We start from the raw sequence: 11363 nt of genomic DNA on the forward strand, positions 1-11363 counted from the left end.
TGGACTGCATCGCTATCGATGATCGAAGAAGCCATCAAGCCTAGCGATGACAACACAGAGGAAATCTCAATGAAAGCACCAATGTCGGTGTCAAAACCGGCGGATCTCGGGTAGGGGGTCCCGAACTGTGCGTCTAGGCGGATGGTAACAGGAGATGGGGGTCATGATGTTTTTGATGAAGCTATGTACCTGGGGTAGGAGCACGGACCCGTCCCAAAGAGTCCTACCCAAGGACATCCCTAGATGAAATAACCCATCAATCGACTTGAAGGTACTCCACTCGACGGGTTCAAGACACTCGACCAAGAAGCTACCACTCGACCATGAAGCTATTCACTCGACTGCCAGGAGATCTACAGTCACTCCGTAGGCAAACGGTCAGCTGTTAAGTAGTCTTCATGGTCATTACAACACTTTATTAGAGGCGTTACCAGTAACGCCCCATCTTAAATGTACTTTAAAACCCTGCATTACTGAGGGCAGGAGGGGGTCGGCGAACTCTATATAAGCCACCCCCCTCCTCAGTAGGAAGGGGTCGCACCCCTGTAATCTATACACGCATAATCCAGTCGACCGCCTCCGGGCTCCGAGACGTAGGGCTATTACTTCCTCCGAGAAGGGCCTGAACTCGTAAAACTCGCGTGTAACAACTTCCCAATAGCTAGGATCTAGCCTCTCCATACTCACCCCCCTACATCACTGTCAGAGTTAGAGCCACGACAGTTGGCGCCCAAAGTGGGCGATTGAACTCCTTCCCTTAGATATCAGGTTTGAAGCAAAGAAGGCTATTAAGTCCCAAGCAATCGCAGATTTCGTCGCCGAGTGGATTGAACAGCAGCTTCCGACTCAAGTTCACTCGGAGCACTGGACCATGTTCTTCGATGGATCTAAGATGCTGAATGGTTCCGGTGCTGGGGTAGTTCTAGTCTCCCCCCGAGGAGAAAAGCTCAGATACGTCCTCCAGATTCACTTCGATTCCTCCAACAATGAAGCAGAGTATGAAGCACTTCTGTATGGGTTGCGCATGGCCATTTCACTCGGCGTCCGTCGCCTCATGGTCACCTAGGGAGAGTTAATCTCTCTCAGATCGGGTTTAGGCCCAATCTGGTCATAATCCGTAGCGACTCCCAGGGCGGTGAAGCGATCCAAGAGCTTGTTTAGGGAAGAGAGCTCCATTGGATCAAGCTGCTCGGTGAATTCCGAGCTGACGTGAAGATTGCTTTCGATGACCCAAGAGGTCATCGTCGGCGCAGCAGCCGAACGGGCGGTCATAAGGAAACCACCTAGCCTGAGAGTCTGGCCGACAGCCAAAGCTCCCTTAGCAATGGTGCCATCTTTAAAGACGGGATGAGGCATCCTTCCTGATGGCGATGGCACAGAGGAACTCTCAATGAAAGCACCAATGTCGGTGTCAAAACCGGCGGATCTCGGGTAGGGGGTCCCGAACTGTGCGTCTAGGCGGATGGTAACAGGAGATGGGGGTCACGATGTTTTTACCCAGGTTCGGGCCCTCTCGATGGAGGTAAAACCCTACTCCTGCTTGATTGATCTTGATGATATGAGTATTACAAGAGTTGATCTACCACGAGATCGAAGAGGCTAAACCCTAGAAGCTAGCCTATGGTATGATTGTTGTTCTTGGTCCTATGGACTAAACCCTCCAGTTTATATAGACACCGGAGGGGGCTAGGGTTACACAGAGTCAGTCACAAGGAAGAAGATCTACATATCCGTATTGCCAAGCTTGCCTTCCATGCCAAGGAGAGTCCCATCCGGACACGGGACGAAGTCTTCAATCTTGTATCTTCATACTCCAACAGTCCGGCCAAAGGATATAATCCGGCTGTCCGGATACCCCCTAATCCAGGACTCCCTCAGGCACTCTTTGAAGTTCTTTGTGTTACTTGAATAGATGAATCTGAAACTGTGTGATTCATATCGTATAATCATACCCACAGATACTTCAGGTGACATTGGAGTATCTAGGTGACATTAGAGTTTTGGTTGATTTGTGTCTTAAGGTGTTATTCTAGTACGAACTCTATGATAGATCGAACGGAAAGAATAGCTTCATGTTATTTTACTACAGACTCTTGCTAAATCGATTAGAAAGGATAACTTTGAGGTGGTTTCATACCCTACAATAATCTCTTCGTTTGTTCTCCCCTATTAGTGACTTTGGAGTGACCCTTTGTTGCATGTTGAGGGATAGTTATATGATCCAATTATGTTATTATTGTTGAGAGAACTTGCACTAGTGAAAGTATGAACCCTAGGCCTTGTTTCCTAGCATTGGTGTGCTCACTTTTACCACTTGTTACCTTGCTGTTTTTATATTTTCAGATTACAAAAACCATTATCTACTATCCATATTGCACTTGTATCACCATCTCTTCGCCGAACTAGTGCACCTATACAATTTACCATTGGTATTGGGTGTGTTGGGGACACAAGAGACTCTTTGTTATTTGGTTACAGGGTTGCTTGAGAGAGACCATCTTCATCCTACGCCTCCAATGGATTGATAAACCTTAGGTCATCCACTTGAGGGAAATTTGCTACTGTCCTACAAACCTCTGCACTTGGAGGCCCAACAACGTTTACAAGAAGGTTGTGTAGTATACATCAAGCTCTTTTCTGGCGCCGTTGCCGGGGAAGTTAGCGCTTGAAGGTATATCTTTAGATCTTGCAATCGAATATTTTTGTTTCTGGTTTTATCACTAGTTTAGTCTATAAAAGAAAATTACAAAAAATGGAATTGAGGGTACCTCATATGCTTCATATTTTTAATATCTTTCATGAAAATAAGGATTCCGATAATTATGCCAAAATGCTAGAAGAAGAATGCATTAAAATGTTTGGCACTAAATATTTGAATGATGAGCTTGATTGCAATATTGTTAGTATGAATTCTTTGAATATCCATAGTACTAATGATGATTGCACTAGTCATGATGAAAATGTCTCTTATAAGCATGTCAACTTTTGTGGAATACATAGAGCTTGCAAGCACACACCAAATACGGAAGATAGATTTTGCAAGAGGCATAAGTATTTGGAAACTAAATGGTTGCAAGAAAGGCTAGATGATTGTTCTGAAAGATTCAATATTTATTGCCATCCTTGTGAACTTTGCAATGAACATGGTCATTTAAAGCTCCAATGCTATTTGTTTCATGATCAAATCGTGTCCAAAAATTGTGATAACTTGATTACCCTTGAGCATCATAAAGAGCTTAGTATTCTTTTTAGGTATGAAGAAATGAAGCGTATAACTTAGGGTATTCCAAAATTTAATCTTGATAGATTTCTTGATTTTGATCTAGAAGAAATTTTTATGTATTGTGCGGTGAATTGCATTGAAAATCCTTATATTGCCAATTACATAAAGAAAATAAAACAAATAGAGGATGAAGAGAATACTAATGAAAGGGAAGAGGCTTCCCAATATCCTCCTATTATTTCTTATGATGAATCAGGTAACGAGGAGGAGCCTTCTATTCAACCAATCTCATCAATAAGGAGCTCCAAAAAGAGGATTGAACCCACACATAATGTGAAGAAGAAAAAGAAAAGACGGAGAAGTAAAGGTGAAAAGGTATCCCTCCCAAATGATGTTGCTCCTATTACTCATTGTGATGACGATAATTTTTATACTATTGGTGCTATTCACACTATCAATGATGAGAGTGATTATGCTTATGATATGAAAAGGCCCAAGCTTGGGGATGCTATGTTTGATGAGAATGACAAGTTTGAAAAAATATTTGCTGCAATTAATGTTTGTCCCAAGCTTGGGGATGCTATGTTTAATGAAGATGATATTTGTAGTCTCCCAAGTTTTGATATGGAAATTTATTATCATGATAGCATGTCTCCTACTTATGATGATTATATTGATAAACGTGGGTTTGGAAGAGTGTAAACTTTAGGAAGTAATGACCCCACTATTTTGGAGCATGATGAATCTTATTGTGATAATTATGAAAGTGGATTTGGAGAGGTCATGACTTTATTTAGTAATGATTCCACTATCTTGGAAGAGGTTTCAATCGATTATGACGAGAACAAAGTTGCTACTTATGATGATTATTGTGATGACACTTATGCTATTGAAAGTGCATTATATCGACTAGAGGGAGGGTGAATAGGCGATTTTTATGAAATTCTTCACTGAGGAATTTGCCGGTGAGGAAATTCCTTAGCGAAGAACTACTAGCAGCAGAATAAGTACTCAAGAGTAAACATGACAGAATACAAGCATGGTCATCATGATGAAATGAAGACAGGCACAGAGTACTGAAAGCGTAATCACAGGATGAAGACAAACATACTGAAGAAATTGAACTGAGAAAATTGAGAAAGTCTTCAGTCAAAGTCTTCAAGCACAGATATGAACAAGCTCACAACACAGTTATGAGGAAATGAAAGAGTTGAGGAAATAGAACCAGTAAGCTTGGTGAAGACAATGATTTGGTAGACCAGTTCCAACTGCTGTCTCAGTTGTACGTCTGGTTGGAGCGGCTGAGTATTTACACTCGAGGACACACAGTCCCGGACACCCAGTCCTGAACACGCAGCTCAGGACACCCAGTCCTCACCGTATTCTCCTTGAGCTAAGGTCACACAGACCTCGCCCAATCACTCGTGGTAAGTCTTCAGGCAACTTCCAAACCTTCACAAACTTGGTCACTCGGCGATCCACAATTCCTCTTGGATGCTCTAGACCATGACGCCTAACCGTCTGGAAGAAGCACAGTCTTCAAAGGTAACAAGCGTCGGATCCACGCAGGATCAATCCCTTCAGTGATGCTCAATCACTTAGGGTTTGTAGGTGTTTGAGTTTGGGTTTTCCTCACTTGATGATTTTCGCTCAAAGTCCTCAGAGGATGGGTTGCTCTCAAATGAAAAGTGTCAGTTTCTCTCGAAGCAGCCAACCAGCTAGTGGTTGTAGGGGGCGGCTATTTATAGCCTAGGGAGCAGCCCGACATGATAAGACATAAATGCCCTTCAATGATATGACCATTAGGTGGATAGATATTTTGGGACAGCTGGCGCATAGCACAGCAACGGTCGGAATTTTGAGTAGCAAAATCCTCAGGGCTATCATGTTCCTCACTGTGTAGGAAATCCGCACTGGCGAATTCCTAACTCCTCAGTCAGAACAAATTCCTCAGAGACCAGAAGAACTTCGTCTCTGTCACTGAAGAATATGACTAGACTGTATGAGATTTCTAATGGCTTCACTCGAAGGGATTGGTAGGTGTAGGATTCTGAGTTGAGCATCACATGGAAAATTTTCCTTAGTATTTCCTCGACCCCCTTTAACAGTACGGTGTTTCCTATGACTCAAGAAAGAGAAAATGAAACTACGAAAACAAAAGTCTTCATGCTTCATATTCCTCAAATGAATACCAAATCTTCAAGGTCACACCAATTTCTTCACTTTCAAAGTCTTCAGAAAGTCTTTAGAGATTCAAAGTCTTCAGTCGAAGAACTTCATTTTTAGGGGTCGACTTTCTCTGTAAATATCAAACTCCTCATAGACTTATAGACCTGTGTACACTCACAAACGCATTAGTCCCTTAACCTATAAGTCTTCAATACACCAAAATCACTAAGGGGAACTAGATGCACTTACAATCTCCCCCTTTTTGGTGATTGATGACAATATAGGTTAAGTTTTCAATGGGGATAAACATATCAAGTGTAAATACTAATATTGAGGAATTTGATTGCAAGATATAGAAGAACTCCCCCTGAAGTTGTGCATAGTGAAGAATTTGCTTTTGAAGCAATGCACACTTGAAGAGTTGAATCATGGAGATCTCCCCCTATATCTTGTAATTCATACACGCATTTGACATATCACAATGAAGAATTTGAAATGCACGATGAAATATGGTGACTGATGTAATTCAGCATGCGTGCAATAATATTAACGAGGAATAATCATAAAGAAAAATGTATCAAAAGTATCAGAGCACCATCGGGTTTAAGTTTACAACTCGATCCAATAAAGTCTCAGAAGAACGAGAGTTGTAACTTAACAAAAAAACACTCATATAGAAAGACCCGCTTCAAGACTAACTCAAAATTCTCCCCCTTTGTCATCAAATGACCAAAAGGATCGAATATGAGGACTAACGCCCCTGAAGAATATCAAGTTGATGAAGGAGCGCCAGCGTTGTTGGGGTCCTTTGTCGTAGTAGGGCCTGCCGCAGTGTCGTCCAAGTCTTCATTTTCATCAGTGTCGCGCGATGAAGAATATGAGCTGGCCACCAGAGAAGGAACCTTGACCTTCTTGAATTTCTTCGGTGGAGGTGCAGACCAGTCAAAATCTTCTTTGAGAACCATTTTCTTCAGATCGTCTTCACCATATAGATGTGACAGGATGGCCCAGGTGCGACCGAAGACTTGATGGAGGTAGTAATGGTTTTTCTTCACTGCATTGTGTGTAGCAGTCATGTTGTGAAGAAATGAACCAAACTGACGCTTAACCCATTTATGATTTCGATCCACCTTCTGGTGAAGACTAAGCAGAAGTTCACGGTCAGTCATCACGCGCGGAGCAGTGGCTTGAGGAGTGGACTTGGGTGCATTGGCAGAGTCATGTGTGGCAGAGTCATCATTGGTGGAATAAGAAGCAGCTTTGCGAAATTGACCATCCAATGGACGAATGCCTTCATCTATTACAGCTGGTGCCTTGCCCTTTCCATCAACTGAGGAATAGGTTTGCTTGAGGACTTCAATGGGGGCCAAGTAGCTGAGGTGATTCTGAAAATCAGCTTTGTAGTTGAGTGAAGACCTTGTCCTGAGGAATCTCATAATCCAAGGTGCATACGGCTTCAGCTCAAATGGAGACAGTGCAACATTTGCCAGAGTCCTCATGAAGAAATCGTGATAATTGACAGGAATTCCATGAACGATGTTGAATACCAGATTCTTCATGATGCCAACAATTTCCTCATCAGATGAGTCGTGGCCTTTGATAGGACTCATTGTCCTCGTAAGAATACGATAGACAGTTCTGGGCACATAAAGCAATTCCTTCAAGAGGAATTTGGTCCTTGGTGCTTGACTTGGCTTCAGAGGTTTCATCAGCACCTGCATGTAGTGATTTGTAAGCTCAGGTTCACTGTAGATGCAACGAGCTTCTTCAAGGGGAGGACTGAGTGGTAAGGCACGAAGCAATTCAGAAGCTAGTGCAATGTAGTGAGTGTTTTCAGACATCCAGTCCAGCACCCATGAATTCACATCTTCAGAATCTCCTGTGATGTGCAGCGTTGCATAGAATTGAAGGATCAGTTCTTCATTCCAATCGCAGATGTCAGAGTAAAAGTTTAGCAGTCCAGCGTCATGAAGAACACTGAGGACTGGTGCGAAGCACGACAGAGATTCCATATCTACGTGAGGAATATGCTCATGGTAGAATATTTTCTCTTTGTTGAACAACATCGAGGAATAGAAATTGACTTGACTAGCAGTCCAGAAATGCCTCTTCCTAATGCGAGCAGAGTTATAGGGGTTGTAGTCTTCGAAGAATACATGCTTGCCGAAGAAATCATCAGCCTTGAACTTTTGCTTGCGTGAGAATGGATCCTTTGGCTTGGGCAGAGGAGTGTCAGTGAGTTGCATCACAACCTCAGGAATCTCAATCGCAGGTTCTTCAGGCTGAGGAATTTTTGGTTCCTCTTTAGTGGTAGTCTGCGTCTTTAGTTGTTCAGCAGCAGCAGTTTCTTCAGCGCTAGTTGCTGGAATTTCCTCATGTACAGATGCAGTGGGGTGAGTTTCTTCAGATCCCAGTTGAACAGTTGTTGCGGGGGACTGAGGAATTTGCTGTAGAGGGGTGAAGAGTGGAGAGTTGGGGTGCTGACTTTCCCAAAAGTCATCAGTCATCACTGGTGTGGAGCAGCCAACGTCCACATCTTCATCTTCCATTTCTTCAACATCAGCTTCTTCAGCTGTGAACTGAGGCATGGGCGAGGAGATGACAGGTGTTGAAGGGATCGCATCCACTTCAATTTCTTCATCCAACTGCTCAGACGAAGCAGCAGAAGGAGTTTCTTCATCAGATCCGCTGGGGATCACATATTCTTCATCAAAAGGAACAAGATCCTTTGATGGCCTGGTTGAGATGGGAACAACATCAATGGGATTAGCAAATGAACTTGTCATAGGCTTCATCTTCTTCAGAGCTGAAGAATCTGAAGCAGCTGATGCTTTCCTTTTCTTCACTACAGCACGCTCTGCAGCCTTGGTCTTCTTCACATCTGATGCAGATGGAAGGACTGGAGTTGAAGTAGGCGCAGGAGCAGCTGAGGTATCTGGTTGATTTTCTTAATTTTCTTCAAGTGCACCACTAGTGGGTGCCCTGGCAATTTCTTCAGTGGCTGGAATGCAGTCATCAGCCCTGGAACTCACATTTTCTTCAGCAGCCTGATTGTCATCAGCGGTGCTGGCATGTTCTTCAGTAGGCTGAGTAGATGCTTCAGCCCGAGGAACTTCCTGTTGTGTTGGGGCTGCAACATTTGAGGTGAAGTTATCAACAAGTTTTACAAAACGAACCCTGGCTCCAAGCCAATCATCATGGTATGCGTCAAATTCATCACTGAGTTTCTTGATCTCAGATTGAGTAGTGACAAGTTCTTCAGTTGTCATAGAGACAATGTTTTTTCTTCAGATAGCGCTCTTTCTTGTACTGCACTTTCTTGATCTGCCTGCCCTTCTCAAATTTCCACTTCTCTTCTTGGATGAAGTGGGTCAGCATGTGACTTTGGCCAGGAGTCAGGTTGAAATCAGGCATGGGAGTGTTGGGGTTCTTGTGCCAAACATCAATGTATTCAAGGATCAACTTGAGATCCAAAAGTAGTGGCACCTCTGTTCCCTTGGCTCTAGCGGCCCTGACTTGCCTGTCTTTGATGATTTCTGCAAGTTCATCATCACCAGCTTCGTCTTCTTTAGACGGTACTTGGAAAGTGACCTGCTTCTAAGGACTTGGTTGAGGACCGCGTCCAGTAGTTGACTTTGTCTTCAGCAGTGAGGGGCCAACTGAGGAACTTGGTGCAACTGAGGAACTAGCTGAGACACCTGAGGCAATGGAGATGCCTGTAGTCCTTTGGCACGAGGCGAGATGCACAGGTGCTGGGGATTTAGTCGGACCGGCCGAAGACTTTGGCGGAGGAGCTGAGGACTTTGGAGGAGCGGGAGCAGCATGAGGAATCGACCGTGAGGGCTTTGAGGATTCTGGCCGTGAGGGCATTGCTGAGGAACTTGGCCTTGAGGGTACTGTTGGTGAAGCACTTGGCTTGCGCGCATGCTTCTCTGACATAGCCTTCTTCGGCTTGACAGCAGAGGCCTCAGTAGAGGCAGCAGCAGCAGAGTCTTCATTGAATTTCCTCACTTCTTCTGGCTTGCTTAGCCAACTTGGCTTGGCGCTTGGCCCATTCATCAGGATAGTCCTCACCGCGCTTGAGGCTGGTGGGATCTGCTATTTGGCCAGGTGCCAATGGAGCTCTTGGGCATGGAGGATTGAGTGCGAATTTCTTCATGTACTTTGGAGTTACATACCTGTACTCCCTCCATTCTCTTGCCCATCTCCTTTCTATCCTCTGTATGCGCACCTTGCGCTGATTTTTGTCCTCTTTTCCAAACTTGGCATCATCAGGAGTGTAGTAATCTTTGTATACGTCCTCAAGGATTTCAAAGGCACTCATGATCTTAGGCTTCTTTCCTCCTTTCTGTGGCCTTTTACCATCAGCCATTTTCTTCATTTGAGGAATTTAAACAATCGAATTCTCTGAAGAAGTATGCAACTTTTCTTCGAGGAACGCTGCAAATGAGTTAAGTTGATGAGAACCTAGTGATTCAGTAGCTGACATGAGTACCTGTGAACAGAGTATAGTTGCGAGGAATTTGGAGAGGTCATATGCGTTCTCAGAAGGTTTTGTAAAAAGAACAAGTTTGACGAATTTGACCATATGAGTCTTGAAGAATTTCACTAAGCGTTATTTGTCTTAGGTTCCAGAGTTGTATAGATCGAAGATCCACACAATTGAGGAATCTTGAAAAAAAATGATGCTTAGAGAAACGAATCAAGAACAGATGACTTGTGAGGTGTTTAGTGTGTGAAGATATGAAGAAAAACACCTTTGAAGATTTTGTAGATAAACATTCGAATCAACGAGGGTAGTAAAAGTAAATTTTAATTACCCTGAATGAAGAACACGACGAACTGGAGTGAGGAGACGTGAAGTTCGTCTGTGTAGATCTTCCACGCCCTAACTTGGCGGAGGAAGACGGCTATGGCGGCGGCGGAGTGAAGATTTCCACGATCGGCGCGAGTACGTCGGCGACGAGGTCGAGGCAGTGAAGCTCTTCCTCACCAGCGATGATGAAGTAGCAGCAGCACTAGGGTTTGAGAAGCTCGAGATGGAGAGAGATCGAGCGGAGTAAAAGAAGCGAGGAAGGGAAGGAGGGGTATTTATAGCCACGGTGAAAAACTGCTCGCCGGAAGAAATTGGACGAACGTGCCCCTGACCTTTCTCATTCGCATGACATGTGTCACCCACGTAGTGAGAAGTGGAGATCGTGTTAGATCGTGGGTGAGTGGATAAGTATATCGTGGGATGCGGAACGGTTTGAGTGACAAAACCGAAAATTTAGATAAGATAGGTTTTAAAGTTCCGTCCGCAATTTCTTCAGCTGACAAGGACACAGTGAAGATTTTGAACGAGTTTCAAATAGAACGCACATGAAGAATTTGTGAATAGATTGGGTTGAGTACAGCATAGAGGGGAAGGGTCCGATCACATTCACTTAGCAGAAAGATCAACTTGAAGAAATAGCAATAAGTGAATGCTGTAGAGGACATAAACTCATATATATATATAACCAATGAAGAAAAACGACAGAAACAGTGAAGACAATGCAAAGTTGAAGAATATGAACAATTGAGGAATTTCAACTTTTGGTGGTGGTGTGACGCACCGTATAAGAACGATGATTTCAGACACCGCGTACAATTATCGTAGGGTTCTGAGAATCAAAGTCTTTGTTAATTTCTTCACACTAAGAGTGTTATTCTTCATTGATTGAACAAAAATGTTTCTTCATGTGTTGCACATCTAAGTCATCAATTTTGCATAAGTGTTAGGATGAGTGTCCATTTCAAAGAACATTCAAAGATTCTAGGATATTTAGCTCACACCGCAACTTGGTAAATCTCTTCTCATCCAAGGGCTTTGTGAAGATATCGGCTAGCTGTTCTTCAGTCTTCACATGCTCAATAGAAATGTCGCCCTTCAACACATGATCACGAAGAAAATGATGACGAATCTGAATGTGCTTTGTCTTCGAGTGCT

Source organism: Triticum urartu, chromosome 3 (genome assembly GCF_003073215.2).
Source record: "Triticum urartu cultivar G1812 chromosome 3, Tu2.1, whole genome shotgun sequence".
Lineage (NCBI taxonomy): Eukaryota > Viridiplantae > Streptophyta > Magnoliopsida > Poales > Poaceae > Triticum > Triticum urartu.